General features: G+C 34.1%; 1 pseudogene; it reads left to right on the forward strand.

Annotated features, from left to right (window-relative positions):
• Positions 1–12,768: 12,768 nt before the first annotated feature.
• On the forward strand, positions 12,769–13,368 carry LOC149546816 (tRNA (guanine-N(7)-)-methyltransferase pseudogene; annotated as a pseudogene).

Consider the following 13,368-nt stretch of genomic DNA (forward strand, 5'->3'; position numbering starts at 1 on the left):
TTTAATTATTTTAAATAACATAACTGTGGCGCTCTTTACCTGATCTGACCACATTATTTTGTCTGGACTCAACGTCAACACGCTCATGAACATCGACGCCTCGATCCTCTATAGCTACTATAAAAAATGTTACATTAATCCAAACACCAATTGCAATTATATATAAAAAATTTAATAGCAAATGTATACCTCCACCACTGGGATGCACATCATGCGAACCTTCAACATTCACAAATTGTGTAGAAGGATCGTCAGGCTGCATTCCAACGTCCTATGCATTGTTATCATTGCTTGCTTAACATCAAATAGACTAATTGGTAAAGTATTCAATTTGAAATAAATTTCATTTAGCTTATTTACCTGTGGCTTAGATGCATCATTATTAAAACCTTCCACACTAATTTTAGATCATAGCCATTCAGCCACGGCTCTATAGCCTTGTTGGAAGCCAATTCTCTTATCCTCTTCTGTGAGGCATCTCTTGAACTCTGAGACCTGCATTTTTGTGTGGTATGGTGAATTTTACTTGCATTGTTTCATCAACCAATGGAGGGTAGTTAAAATATCAAAAGGAAATACAAAAGTTGCAAAAGTTGAGGATCAAGAATACTTACAACTCGTGCTTGAAGTTTAAAAAAACCACCAGAGCCTAGGTTGTGTGTCCCGTGCTTTTCTAGTCTTGCCTTTGTTGCCTTTGATGTGTCAGGAAATCTATGAAAAGTTTGAAATATGTTAGATAATATAAATATAGAGGTTAATTAGTACATAATTACACTCTCAATAGTATCACATACCTTGGCGGTGTACTCTCTACTGGTGTAATTGTATTTTTCTTGTCAGCTTTATACTTTCCATCCAAAATCAAAGCTTGCCACTCAGCCTCGGGAGCATAGGGCGAACGCTCGTACCTAGGGTTATCCCATAAATTTTTTTTGTACTGGTCCCTAATATACTTCAAACATAAACCAGCTTTTTCAAGGAGCTTGTTTCTCTCGAATGCACGAGGTCCAAAGAGTTGGGTCATGCTCTCTAGAAGATCATCCTTCAATTTTTTGTCTTGTTGATTCCACCTTTTAAGTAAAAAAAAACATGTTAGACTCATAACTGAAGTGAAGCTACCTTTAATATAGTTCAAGAAATGGATGAAAAAGAAAACTATTCTAGCAATGATATGAAATCAAAATAGTGGTTTGGGGTTTTAGTTAGGATATGATGTTCTATTAGGTACGCACGGTGGGCCCGAATATTCGCAAACACTCATCACCAAGTTTTTTCCAAAAAACATCATTCCCTACAAAACAATCATGGGATCATTAGTCGATGAAGAGTGATCAAAAACTAAATTACCATTATATCACTATAGAATAATAACTTTAAAGTACCTGGAACTTTGGCTACTTTTAATGGAATGCCTTCATCGTTGCTGACGATCAATATGACATCCTTCACCGTTCCTGTGCTAGGAACATAGGAACATCCAGGGAATGATGTTGCAGCTCCTATTGCAAAAAGTTTCATAAGTTTCATAAGTTCAGATAAATTAACCTATTTCAGATAAATTATTGCAAAGAGAAATTTGGAGATATTTATTGCAAAGAGAAATGGGGTTTTTACTTTATCTACATCTGCAAGGATCACCCTCTTTTATTATTAGTTGTTCCAACAATCAACATCAACTAACTAATCAAGTCAATTCAAAAGAGACATCAATTCAACCATCTCCTTGCTCGTTGGGCATTAAGGTTTGCCCATATCCTAAAATGCTGAAAGTATCCTTGTACATACCGATAAAGTGGATAGCGATACACAGATAGTTTAAAGCTCTGATCCCTTTGGTTCTTCATCATTAAATGACTAAATCTATTATTTCAAATTACATCTAAACATGTTATAAATTACAAATAAATTAAAGAAAGGTATAAAAAAAACAACAATTATGCTTACCCTAATCTCAAATGAAAAGAATGGAATCAAATTTGTAAAGGTATTTCACTGTTTGTTTCTATCTCTGTTGATTGGTGCCCACATTTGTGGCACTGCTCAATTCTGTATTTCTAGCTGTAAGTAATCAAACTTGCCATTTTGTTTTTTAATATATTTGAACAGCAAGTGTTGGACAACATTAGTGACTTTGAAAGGGACATCATTTCATATATTTTGCGGCAAAGGTGTTGTCTCTTGCCATTGTTTAACTTTACCTCATCTTTGTACCCTTCTGCTAGAGATTGTGCTATTTTGCAGCATACTTGTGAGATTGTGCACATGACAGATTTTTTAGCTAACCTATTAAAGAGGCTAAATCTTCAAAGAGAAAATAAATTCTAGGTCCCAGATTCAACTCTAATCTGTTCTGCAGATTTTGTAATACATCCTGCCTTTCACCTTGGCATTTAATGCCTAATATCAAGAGAACATTTTTTTGACTATTTTGCTTCTAAGTTCTAAAGCTTTTTTTTGTTTTAAGCTTTCAAACATATTAGTTTCTCCTTTATGATTACATTCTGCTATTTGCAAACCAGGCACAGCTTCTCATTTGTGTTTCTATTAGGGAATGTCATTTCATTTGTGTTTCTGTCTGGATAAGTCATTTCATTTTGTTTCTATTTGGGATAAATCATTTCATTTGCTACATTTTGAATATTTTAAATGTAAAAATGAAAGATATTGCAAATCAATTGTTCCTTTATTATACATTGACACTATGTGCATGACAAAAGAGAGAAAAAGAGGGATTTGTGTACCAGTAGATGGTGCAACAGTCGATGCCTGTAAACTACGTGTTGTCGACTCAGCAGTTAGAAAGAGATTTGTGGTTGTACTGGATGGAGGCGGTGTCATCATAGGATCTGAAGCTAAAGAATAAAATTGTTAGAGCATGCATAAATATAGAACGCGTGCATAAATTCAGTCTTAATTGCATGTATTGTCAATGATTATGATAATTTCTATCTATATTCAATGGAAAACACAAGTGGGGAATGGAACATGCGATCTACCTGAACCACCTGCAGCACCCTCATCATCGGAATGGGGCTCAAAATCACGCAAAAAACTCTGTAAAGACAACACATCCATATTTTAATTAATGGCATAAAAGAGCATAACATAAAAACTATTATTGAACTCTTGTTATAATTAAAAATTTCATTAATACTTACTTTTAAAGTTTAAGAGGTGTGCAACAATTCAGATGCCCTATTTTTTATTTCCTGAGTAGTAGGCTTAATGGTTGCCAAACATATAATTTCTCTGCCAATTTTCTTTAGCAACTTTTTAATCAAACCGATCGGGTCATCGGTCTCTGCTAAATCAATATAAAATGGGTCCTCCTCAGGGGTGGACTGCTGAGGGAGTGCAGGTTCCTTTCCCTCCCTCTGACCACTAGCCCTCTGTGACAACAATAGTATTAGTATTATCAAAATTACTCCAAAACAATGAAGAAAACAATATTAAAAAAAAAAAATTTTGCTTCTATCTAGTTTGCACAATTACAATGAGTTTTACCTGCTCATGTGTAGATGAGCCGGGAACATCGCTAGCATCCCCTCCAGGCGGTTGCTCCATATTGTGCCCCTGTGTCAAATATCAAGTATAAAAATGTTAGCCAAAAATTTACTGACTAAATGGTATGTTGGAATCATTGATTAGAAGTTGGTTTAATAGTATGTACCACCCCCATGATAGTAGCCTCGTTTGTATCTATGCGGTTCAAATTGTAATCAATAAGAAGCTCTTCCCCTGTACGTATTGATTTTATCGCACAGATGAATACACGATTTCCCTTACGTGCCTCAAATATGCAATCGGGTTGCTTTATAGTTGACCCAGGTCGTGTACTATTTATAAAACCCGTAATATTCCCTGTTGCTTTTGGCCTTCCATCAATGTATATAGCCACACTTTTACTTTGATTATTGTCTTGCTGCTATATATAATTTGCCGAGAGGGCATACCTACGCATACATTTTTTATATTGAACAATATGCATCCAACTTTTGTAATCATAACATGGTCCAACATACTCCATCAATTCAGAAACTTTGTTGTAAGACACCTTTATGCCATCGATAGAAAATAGGCCCAAACCATGTAATGATGATGGTGCTATGCGATATATCCTCTCGTTAACACAAAAATTAGTGTTTATTGGAGGAAGTTCCTTGGGTACCCAATGTTTCTGTAGATGTTGGTACCTCAAGGGCACGTCGATGTCGCCTTCCATCTCATCATCATAAGAACATGAACCCCCTTGAGCAAGGAAAAATTTCATGCATTTATTGAATTTCCTTCTAGTCCTTTGACCTCTAGTTAATCTCCCTGTTCTAGATAAACTGCATGTCTCACTTTCCTCTTCTATTCCTATATGTCCCTCACTCGAGGAAGACACTTCTGAAAAATACCTATTCACTGCTACCTACAAATGGGAGAGATCTTAGAAGACATCAATCTTACTATTGATAAGTGTATTAAATAGACTGTCTATAAGGAGTATTGACTTATACCTGTCAATCCATGAGACTATGCGGGATGCTCCTGAAAGGGGTTCAATTTCCTGCAAATGTAATTCAATTATCATGAGTATAATCACATCATAATCATAATCACATCCATCATAAGCATCACATAAAAATTAAAAACATTAAAGGGTACACAATATAACACTTAAATCAAGCTCACATTATAGATATTATTCTAGTTACAACTCCCTTTTATAGATATTTAATGAATTCCCTTTTCTAAACTAAACACTTATAAATGCTTTTGACCTGAAAGAAAATAAGGTTCAATACATTCACGCATCAATATGTGTTTTAAATAGTTTTATTTAATTAATTTAGATTAACAGTTAATTTAGATTAGCAGTATTCTATTCTATTTCTATTAGCATACCTCTAAATTTCATCATCATCATCCTCATCGTCGTCATCATCATCATCATCATCATCCTCCTTGTCATCATCATCTTCCTCACCATCATCATCGTCGTCATTGTTGTCGTTATTGTTGTCGTCATCATCAACATCATCATCATCAACATCAACATCATCTTCATCTTCATCATCATCATTAGTAGCAACATCTACATCATCTTCTACTTCTTCGATATCTTCTTCTTCCATCACATTATACTTTATTGGCCTTCCTCTCAGTTCATGTCTAACAACAAATGACCAACCCAGTTTATGTGGAACCTCTGAGTAAAATACCTGCTCACATTGGCTTGGAAGAACATAGGGCTCATCCCCAACTGGCTCAAATGACCTTTTATTAACCATTGTAAATCCATTATCATGTTCAATAATAGTTCTATCAGGATCATTTGGATTAAGTCGTAGCCTATACCATTTGACAACGAAGAGTACTAATTTGAAGGAACTAAAATCACAGTCTAGTATATCATCCAAAATGCCATAGTATCAATTTTCAGACTCTCGAGGATGTAAGTCATTTCTAGATGAAATATTAGTCACTTGAAAGACTGCAGTTATTCCTGAATCACAAGTTTTCTTCGTGTCATCCAACACTTTGACGCAAAATTTATGACCATTACAGAACATAGCCTTGTGGTGTTTAACCTGCAATAATATGTGAAACATGTCAAAATTATTGTATCATGAGTTGATAAACATATGGGTGATTAATAAATTTGTACGTACCTGGAAATCTCTTAAACCATATGCTAAATCTATTTCCCTTTACGTAACATTGCATTCTCCATTACGATGAGCTTCATTAACCAATGAAGATACACCTTCCCATGTTAATGTCCAACTAGAATGTTGACATCGTTCAATCCATACCGTTATCCAATCAAGATTGTTTGCAATATAAAAATGTAGTGCATCCCACTGGACATGCAAATTTTCCCTTTGTTTGAAGACCTACAAGATAATGATATAATTGGATTATTAAATATGTTGATTTTTATACATTAATGAATTATCGTGCGCAACTTGAATTCACTATAACATACCACAAAAATGTGTTAGCCCTGGGGCATCATGTATTGTCCATGCAAGTATTGCATGGAATTGAAATTGTCTTTGTCCTATTGGTCTAGACATGTCATACATAGTGACACCGTTCCATAACTCCACCAACTCGTCGATAAGAGGCTCAATATATACATTGATATCTTTAACTTGATATTTACCTACTTGAATGAATAGTAAAATTACATAATTATTGTGACCATTTTACTGCAAGATTTGTAAGTACATGTAAATTAATAACTATCAAATGATAAGATACCTGGAACAATCATTGCCAACATAATGTGCTCCCTCTTTATTGACATCCATGGAGAAATGTTATTGTTGATAACAAAAATAGGCTACACCGAGTAAACAGATCTCATCTCTCCAAATGGATTGACACCATCCATTGCCAACGAAAGCCTGAGATTACGAGGTTCTTATTTGAAGTGTTGCCACTTTTCCTCTATGTGCATAAATGTCGAACCATCTGCAGGGATTCGAATAATGTCATCTCGACTTCTATTGCGTGCATGATAATCCATAAATTGAGCCAAGCTACTACACCTGAATAATTGTCGCATCCATGGAATAATGGGGATGTAACGAAGAACCTTTTGAGGCACCTTTTTTGTTAGTTGATCTGTTCGATATCTACTCATATGACATACAGGGCATTGTGTTGCAAATTCATGTTCTTTATAATATATAATAGGATCATTGGGACAAGCATGTATTTCTTGATACTCCATTCGAATATCTTTCATAATAGTAGATAATTCTCGATATGAGCGAGGTAGAATATTTGATGATGGTAACAAAAACTCGCCTATACATCTACAGGAAAAAATATAAGTTGTTAATATAAACAATATTAGTGGTACATTATTCACCCTTTTTTAACTATAAAGACATATATGACATACCTTAACATACGTGACATAGTTATGTTGGATAAACCACTCATAACCTTCAAGTTCAACAACAACAATACAACAGAGAGAAGAGTTGTTTGGGAGTCTTTATATAGGGGCTCGTATGCCTTCTCAAGTAGAGGTACATCGAGGCTATCATCATCATGATCATCAGATACGCTTGGACTAAATGTGTCATGGATCAATGTATTTATACCATCATCTTCAATTGTGTTTTCTAGAACATGATCGTCATCTTCCATGGGATCATTGTCTTCACCTTGGATATTTGCACCTCCATGTTCCTCCACTTCAAAAACTATATTCTTTAAATTGTTGTGGTTCATATCATGTACTTCCCTGGGGAGATCAACCTATATAAAATTGATTAACATAAATAAACCATGATCATCAACTCGTCATCAAGTGATTTCATATGTATATAAATTGTTAAAATGATATAATGAACGAATTACCAGTGGATGATAGTCATGCCCCCCTTCAATGTGACTATTCTCCCTGCAATGTCTCTTAGCTGTTTTGATTAGCAGTCTTCTACGATTTAAGCCCTTACAAATTTTGCAAGGAAAATAACATTTTCCATCACCTTTTCTTTTCAAGTTAGACCACAATCTAGCGATTGTCTGCCTATTTTTTTCTTCACTTATATTATCTAACATGATCATTCTTTGCAGAAGCAAAAATTAGGCTATGAAAACTTTGGTCTACAACTTTCACAAACTAAGAAAAACTGTCAAAAGTACACAAATCTTCTTAGACCTAGCTAAATACTTTAATATTTTAAAAAATACTTTCTTTGACTTTATTCCTAAGACATTTAATCCAATCACCTTTTATAACATTCAATCAATTGCTCTAGGCAAATTTCTAGATAAGATTATTTGTAAAACTTTGACCAACCACCTGAAGGTCTTATTTCAAGAGACCTTACAACATTAAGCCACTAAAAAATATGCAATTTTCATACCCAAGTGCGCGGCTATATAACTCGTGCAACGACCTTCTTGCTTAGCTATAGAAACTCTCCAGCAATCAAATCATACAAGCTACAAGGCCTAACAGCAATTTCAAAACATATAAGCTAAAAGTGTAGTTAAAATATACATTAGATTAAAAAATATGCAATTTTCATACATGAGTGTGCAGCTATATAACTCGTGCAATGACCTTCTTGCTTAGCTGTAGAAGCTCTCCAGCAATCAAATCATACAAGCTACAAGGCCTAACAACAATTTCAAAACATATAAGCTACAAGGCAAGACATATTATATGACATGGCAAAAGGAACAAAATTTACAAGTGTTAGCAAGACATATTAAACGACATCATAGTTCTAGAGAGATCACAATTATACGAGTCTAGATTTTGATTGTAGTCTTTCAAAATTGTGTATGGACTATGGTAGTATACGCATTACATAAAGACCATTGTTATGATAGATTATTACATTTTCATTTCTATTTTATGCATGTGAAGAGGAGGATATTGCAAATTGGAGCAGTAGGACGTCCTCCACACTATCTGGTCAAAGATAGATCTATTTGGTGGGGGATTTCCTATAATGGTAAACCTTTGGCTTTAACACAGAGTTGTTTAGCCAAGGCTTGGAACTTAAAGGGGATCTTGTTGATACAGGACATTATGGATGGTGGATAGCTAAGGGAGTTGGAGGATATCAAATACAGATTTAACATTCCTGACTCGTAGAAAAAGACATATACCCTTATTAAGAAAGCAATGCTTAGTTGTAAGTGAAAAGAATTGTTAGATGCTAATGGATCCTTAAAGAAGATTAAATGGATTAATGGTAATCTGTTGTCAGAAAGTACTACCAAAAATGTTTATCTCTATATGAAAAATGACTCCTCTCTCATAGCCAGGGTGTCTCAGTGTTGGGGGAAAATTACGCCTTTTTCTATTAGGTCTTTTTTCTTTGAATACATGTCAAAAAGTAAAGAAAAGCCAAAAAAAAAACTTTGTTTGAAGTGGTTACTCTTATTTAAGAAGTTAGCTCTTGGGAAAGTCCTTTCATTAATTGGTCTTGCTCCTGTGTGTTGTAATATTTGTAATGTTCATGAGTCTTTTGAGTACCTATTTTTTTAATTTTTATATGCACGTAAGATATGGTCTATTTTTTTGGGGTCCCCATGTAAGTAGAACTGTATTAATAGTTTTTCCTAGTCAGAGATCCTTGCTGGATATGTGGATAAATTTGATTCTAAATTCAATAGTTTTTGGTTTGTTATGACTATTGAGGTGTTATGGATTCTATGGAAGGACAAGAATAAAGAAATCTTTCAAGCTAAGAGGAGTAAGCTTACTGATTTTAATTTTAAACTCACCCATTTTAATATCATGTCACAAGTATCATTGGTTCTTCAAATCAAAAGATCAGACTTTATGAGGCTAATCTGTGAAGGGTTCTTAATGATAAAGAAAGATCAAGTTCAAGCTGCAAACTATGTTTTAGGATTCCAATCCTTCTCGGCTCCAACAGAAATGAACAAATTGAACAAATATGTTAGTGAATGTCAGTTGCAAGATGTCCCTCAAACTGAGCTTCCTCAAATAGGTTGGGAAAATATGTATAATCAAGAGGAGGATCAGGTTGATGTTGTTCAATCAAGATAATAGATAGAGCGAAGCTGATCAAGTGGCTCACGCAGAGGTGTCCAACATCAAGGATGGATGGGGTCAATTTCAATAGTGAATTTTCAGATTATAAATTTGCTAATATTTTTAATGAAAATGGATTGTAGTCTAAGGATAGCTAGCTAAAAAGAACTGATACCGTCACCCCCTAATTTTGTAATTGTATATATTCAAGGGGGTGTGAAAAGTCCTTTTTTTTTTCTTTTTCTTTTCGGAACTCTGAACTCGTGATGTAGATATTTATTAAACTGTCTTAATAGAAAAAATATATATTATTATTATTGATAAATAGTTAGAATAATAAAATTACTAAAAATAATAATAACTCTAAAAATAAAAATAAAAATAAAAGTGAAAATATACGAACTTTAGGATTGAAAAAATTGATTGGCGAAATTAATAAAAGAGAGATGAAAACAAAGAGGGAAACTTAGATTTTAAATGAAGGTTTTGTATTTAAGAGTAATAAAATTTTTAAGTCTTCAAATGTCGGCCGTTATTTTTGAGCTACATTATTTCAAGACTAAGATTCGGTTGGCATTCTATTTAATGACTTTTTTGAAAGCCAATTTTTCCAATCACTGACGAGTGATTATTTTACAGGACAAAAACCGAACAGATTGTGAAAACCACAAATAAATCATAATACAATTATTCGCCAATAATTGTTTCTGTAAAAATGCTTAATTTTGGCTGGATAGATGCTGCAAAACTGTATTCCTAAAGGCCATATCACCTGGATTAGAAAAGGCAGTTCAAATTAGAAACCACAAAATTTAACAGCGGGTATCTCTTGTTTGATTATTTTTTCCTGACCAAGCTTATCTAGATGAGCAATTTGCAACTAAAAAGTTCAGACCCATATTGGAAAAGGTGCGATCTTTGTGAAATAGAAGAGGAAACTTGGAAACATACATTCATTCTACATAAAATTTAGCTTTCAAACAAAGAAGAAACACTTACTGTAGCATCACATTGCACAAAGAACAAAATCAGGAAATAACTCTGTTAAGAATTTCAAAGAGGGTAATGGCAGTTGCAAAGAAGATAATGAAAAGAGTTGTCTTCTTAGAGAGTATGCATTGAAATGGTTCAACTCATATATCTCTAGGAAGCGCACTTTTAAAGAGGTTGAAGAGGAAGCAAATAACATGCAAAATTTAGAGCAAGATCACATGAGGAAGAGGGCAAGAAGGGATATAGATGATGGTAGCTCTCACTGTAAAGAGGTTAGCAAGATCTAATGTTCTTTTCTATAAACATCTTCTAAATGCAATCACCACTAAATGTACTTTTCATATTTATAAAAGAATGAATACTAAATATGTAAGAAATATCTCCTCCATATGAATACCTATTTGACTTCTAAAATTGCTAAAAAGTTATAGTGTCCTTTATTCCATGAATATTTTTATTGTGCTTGTAAGCACTACAGAATGTACGTGGTCGCCCATACAGTTTCCAATTACAGGTGGACGACAGGTGGGCAACACAAAATTTTCCCCTCCATGATTGCCTTTGATTCTGGCTATTTGAGATTAAATATTGGTTGTTGACATGATACAATTTGCATCTCAGCTGTTAAAAAGTGGGAGACGCTCTTATATGCCATTGAGGATGAACCGACAAAGGACAAGCTCTGACTTCCCATTGGGTAATTTTGGTGCATTTCAATCAGCTACTTAACAATTCAATCAAATAAATTATTTATTTATTATATATAATACATTTAGGCTAAATACATGGGTGAGAGGTCATAAATTGAAATCTTATAGGAAACATGTATGCACGTCTTCTTTGTAACACAGTTAAATAGTTCTTTTGAGAAGTATCGAATATGCTTATATTGCTGTAAGTTTCTATAAATCCATGTACACATTACTTGATATCATAGATTATAACAGAAGTGTTTTCTTTCTTTCTTTTGATTGAAGTTGTCAAGAAACCAATGGAAACAGAGAAGCAGGGGGTTTTGTTGGCATATGAACTTCTAGTGTCGCAACAATCTGGAGTGGCAGCTTGTAAGATATTAGAGCATGTGGAGCAGTTCTAGTCATTTTCTAAAGGAAAATCTTCAACTCATTTAAAATCAAATGATGATTGTCAAATTTCATCAAGATCTCTAGAACCTTTGGCTTTGACAATTAAAGGTACATCTTCCTCAAGATTTTTGGACATGTATCAAATTTTAAATCTAATTTTATGTGACAGTTTTGTAATTCATTTTTTCAATACAATTGTAACTGTATTGTAAACTATTTATAGCTCAATTACAAGCCTATAATCTAAAAACAAAACATCAATTCTAGTAGAGCCCTAAATCAAATACATTAATATATAATAATTCAAATATACCTTCTCACACATTGTTCGAATAGACTCCATTGTTCTCCAATCCTTCAAGACCTTGTACATAATTGTATTGTTTCAGCATTAAATACTAACTTAAAATGACATGAAAGAAAAATATTGTTGATTGATGACACAAAGAAGATAGAAAAATAATACTAATCATAATAAACAGACAATGATAACATGCCGATAATAATAATTAATGTGATTTTTTAAATATCAACACACTAAACAACCTCCATTTTACATCTGAAAACATATTTAACAAGCAATAAATTTTCATTTAATTTTTTCCTACATTTGAACAGTTTATATTTTTTTTATTTTCTAATAATTGCTTCTCATTTGTTCCATAGAAAACACAATACCAGTCTCAAGTTCAAACGGACTCTCTACATTAAATATTACAACACCTTCATTTTGTATTAGTCATTGCAACATCTACCTTGGACATATTGGAGCATCATCTAGTATCACTAATGTTGTTGAAAGTATTCCAATAGTTCCAAAAGAGATGAAATGCTTTCGAATGTGTTTATCAAATGTATATGGGGTTCTTGAAAAGACAAAAGGTTTTCGAATGTGTTTATCAGAGGTATGTAAGGTTAATAATGGACTATGTCCCTAATTTTCCCCCTTTCTCAAATTCAAAACCCCCATTTTGTCAAATTTGTCCGTTGAGTGAGACCATGAATACACAGGGGTTGCAAAGATCTTGAACAAATATGACAAGACAACGGGAGGCGTGTTACGACAGCCATTCATCTAGGAGGTTCTGCAACAACCATTCTTCACCATAGAGCTTCTCTCTAATCTCATCAAGAAATGTGAAGAAAAACCCTCGAATTTGAGCAATGTCACATGCTAGAGAGCATTGTGCATCCGTGAAGCATCCAAGGAAGCATTTTTACAGAGCACGAGCTCACAGCAATCCTCTCAGTGATTCGCACTTTCTTGTACCTCTCTGCCTAGCTCAATTCGATTATGCCGACCATTTCCCTTCATATTTCTCCGAAAAAAATCTCCAAGACAACAAATCTCCAGCACCTAACCCTAATGGCGAAGCTCAAGAAGAACACGAAGTCTCAAACTCTAAGGATTTGAAACCACTGAATGCATGTTCTGCCTCAACTGGTCAAGAAAAGAAAATTCAATTTTTAGATATTGGTTGCGGCTTTGGTGGGCTTCTGGTGCAGCTTTCACCCATTTTCCCATCAACCCTGATGATAGGCATGGAGCTCTGCGACAAGGTAAGTGAGTATGTTAAAGAAAGAATTTTCTCTTTGCGAAAAGCAAATCCGGGCCATTATGATAATATCTCTGTAGTGTCCCTACTGAGTTTGTTTCCAGAGCATATAAAAAGGAAAAAGGAGGAGAAAGAAGCATTAGAAACTTTTCCATACCTTGGGTGCTCAATTTGGCAATTCGGAGGCAGTGATAATTCTTGGCGGTAG

The sequence above is a fragment of the Cupressus sempervirens genome, chromosome 7, assembly GCF_028749045.1.
Source record: "Cupressus sempervirens isolate cs-2001-9-10 chromosome 7, ASM2874904v1, whole genome shotgun sequence".
Classification (NCBI taxonomy): Eukaryota; Viridiplantae; Streptophyta; class Pinopsida; order Cupressales; family Cupressaceae; genus Cupressus; species Cupressus sempervirens.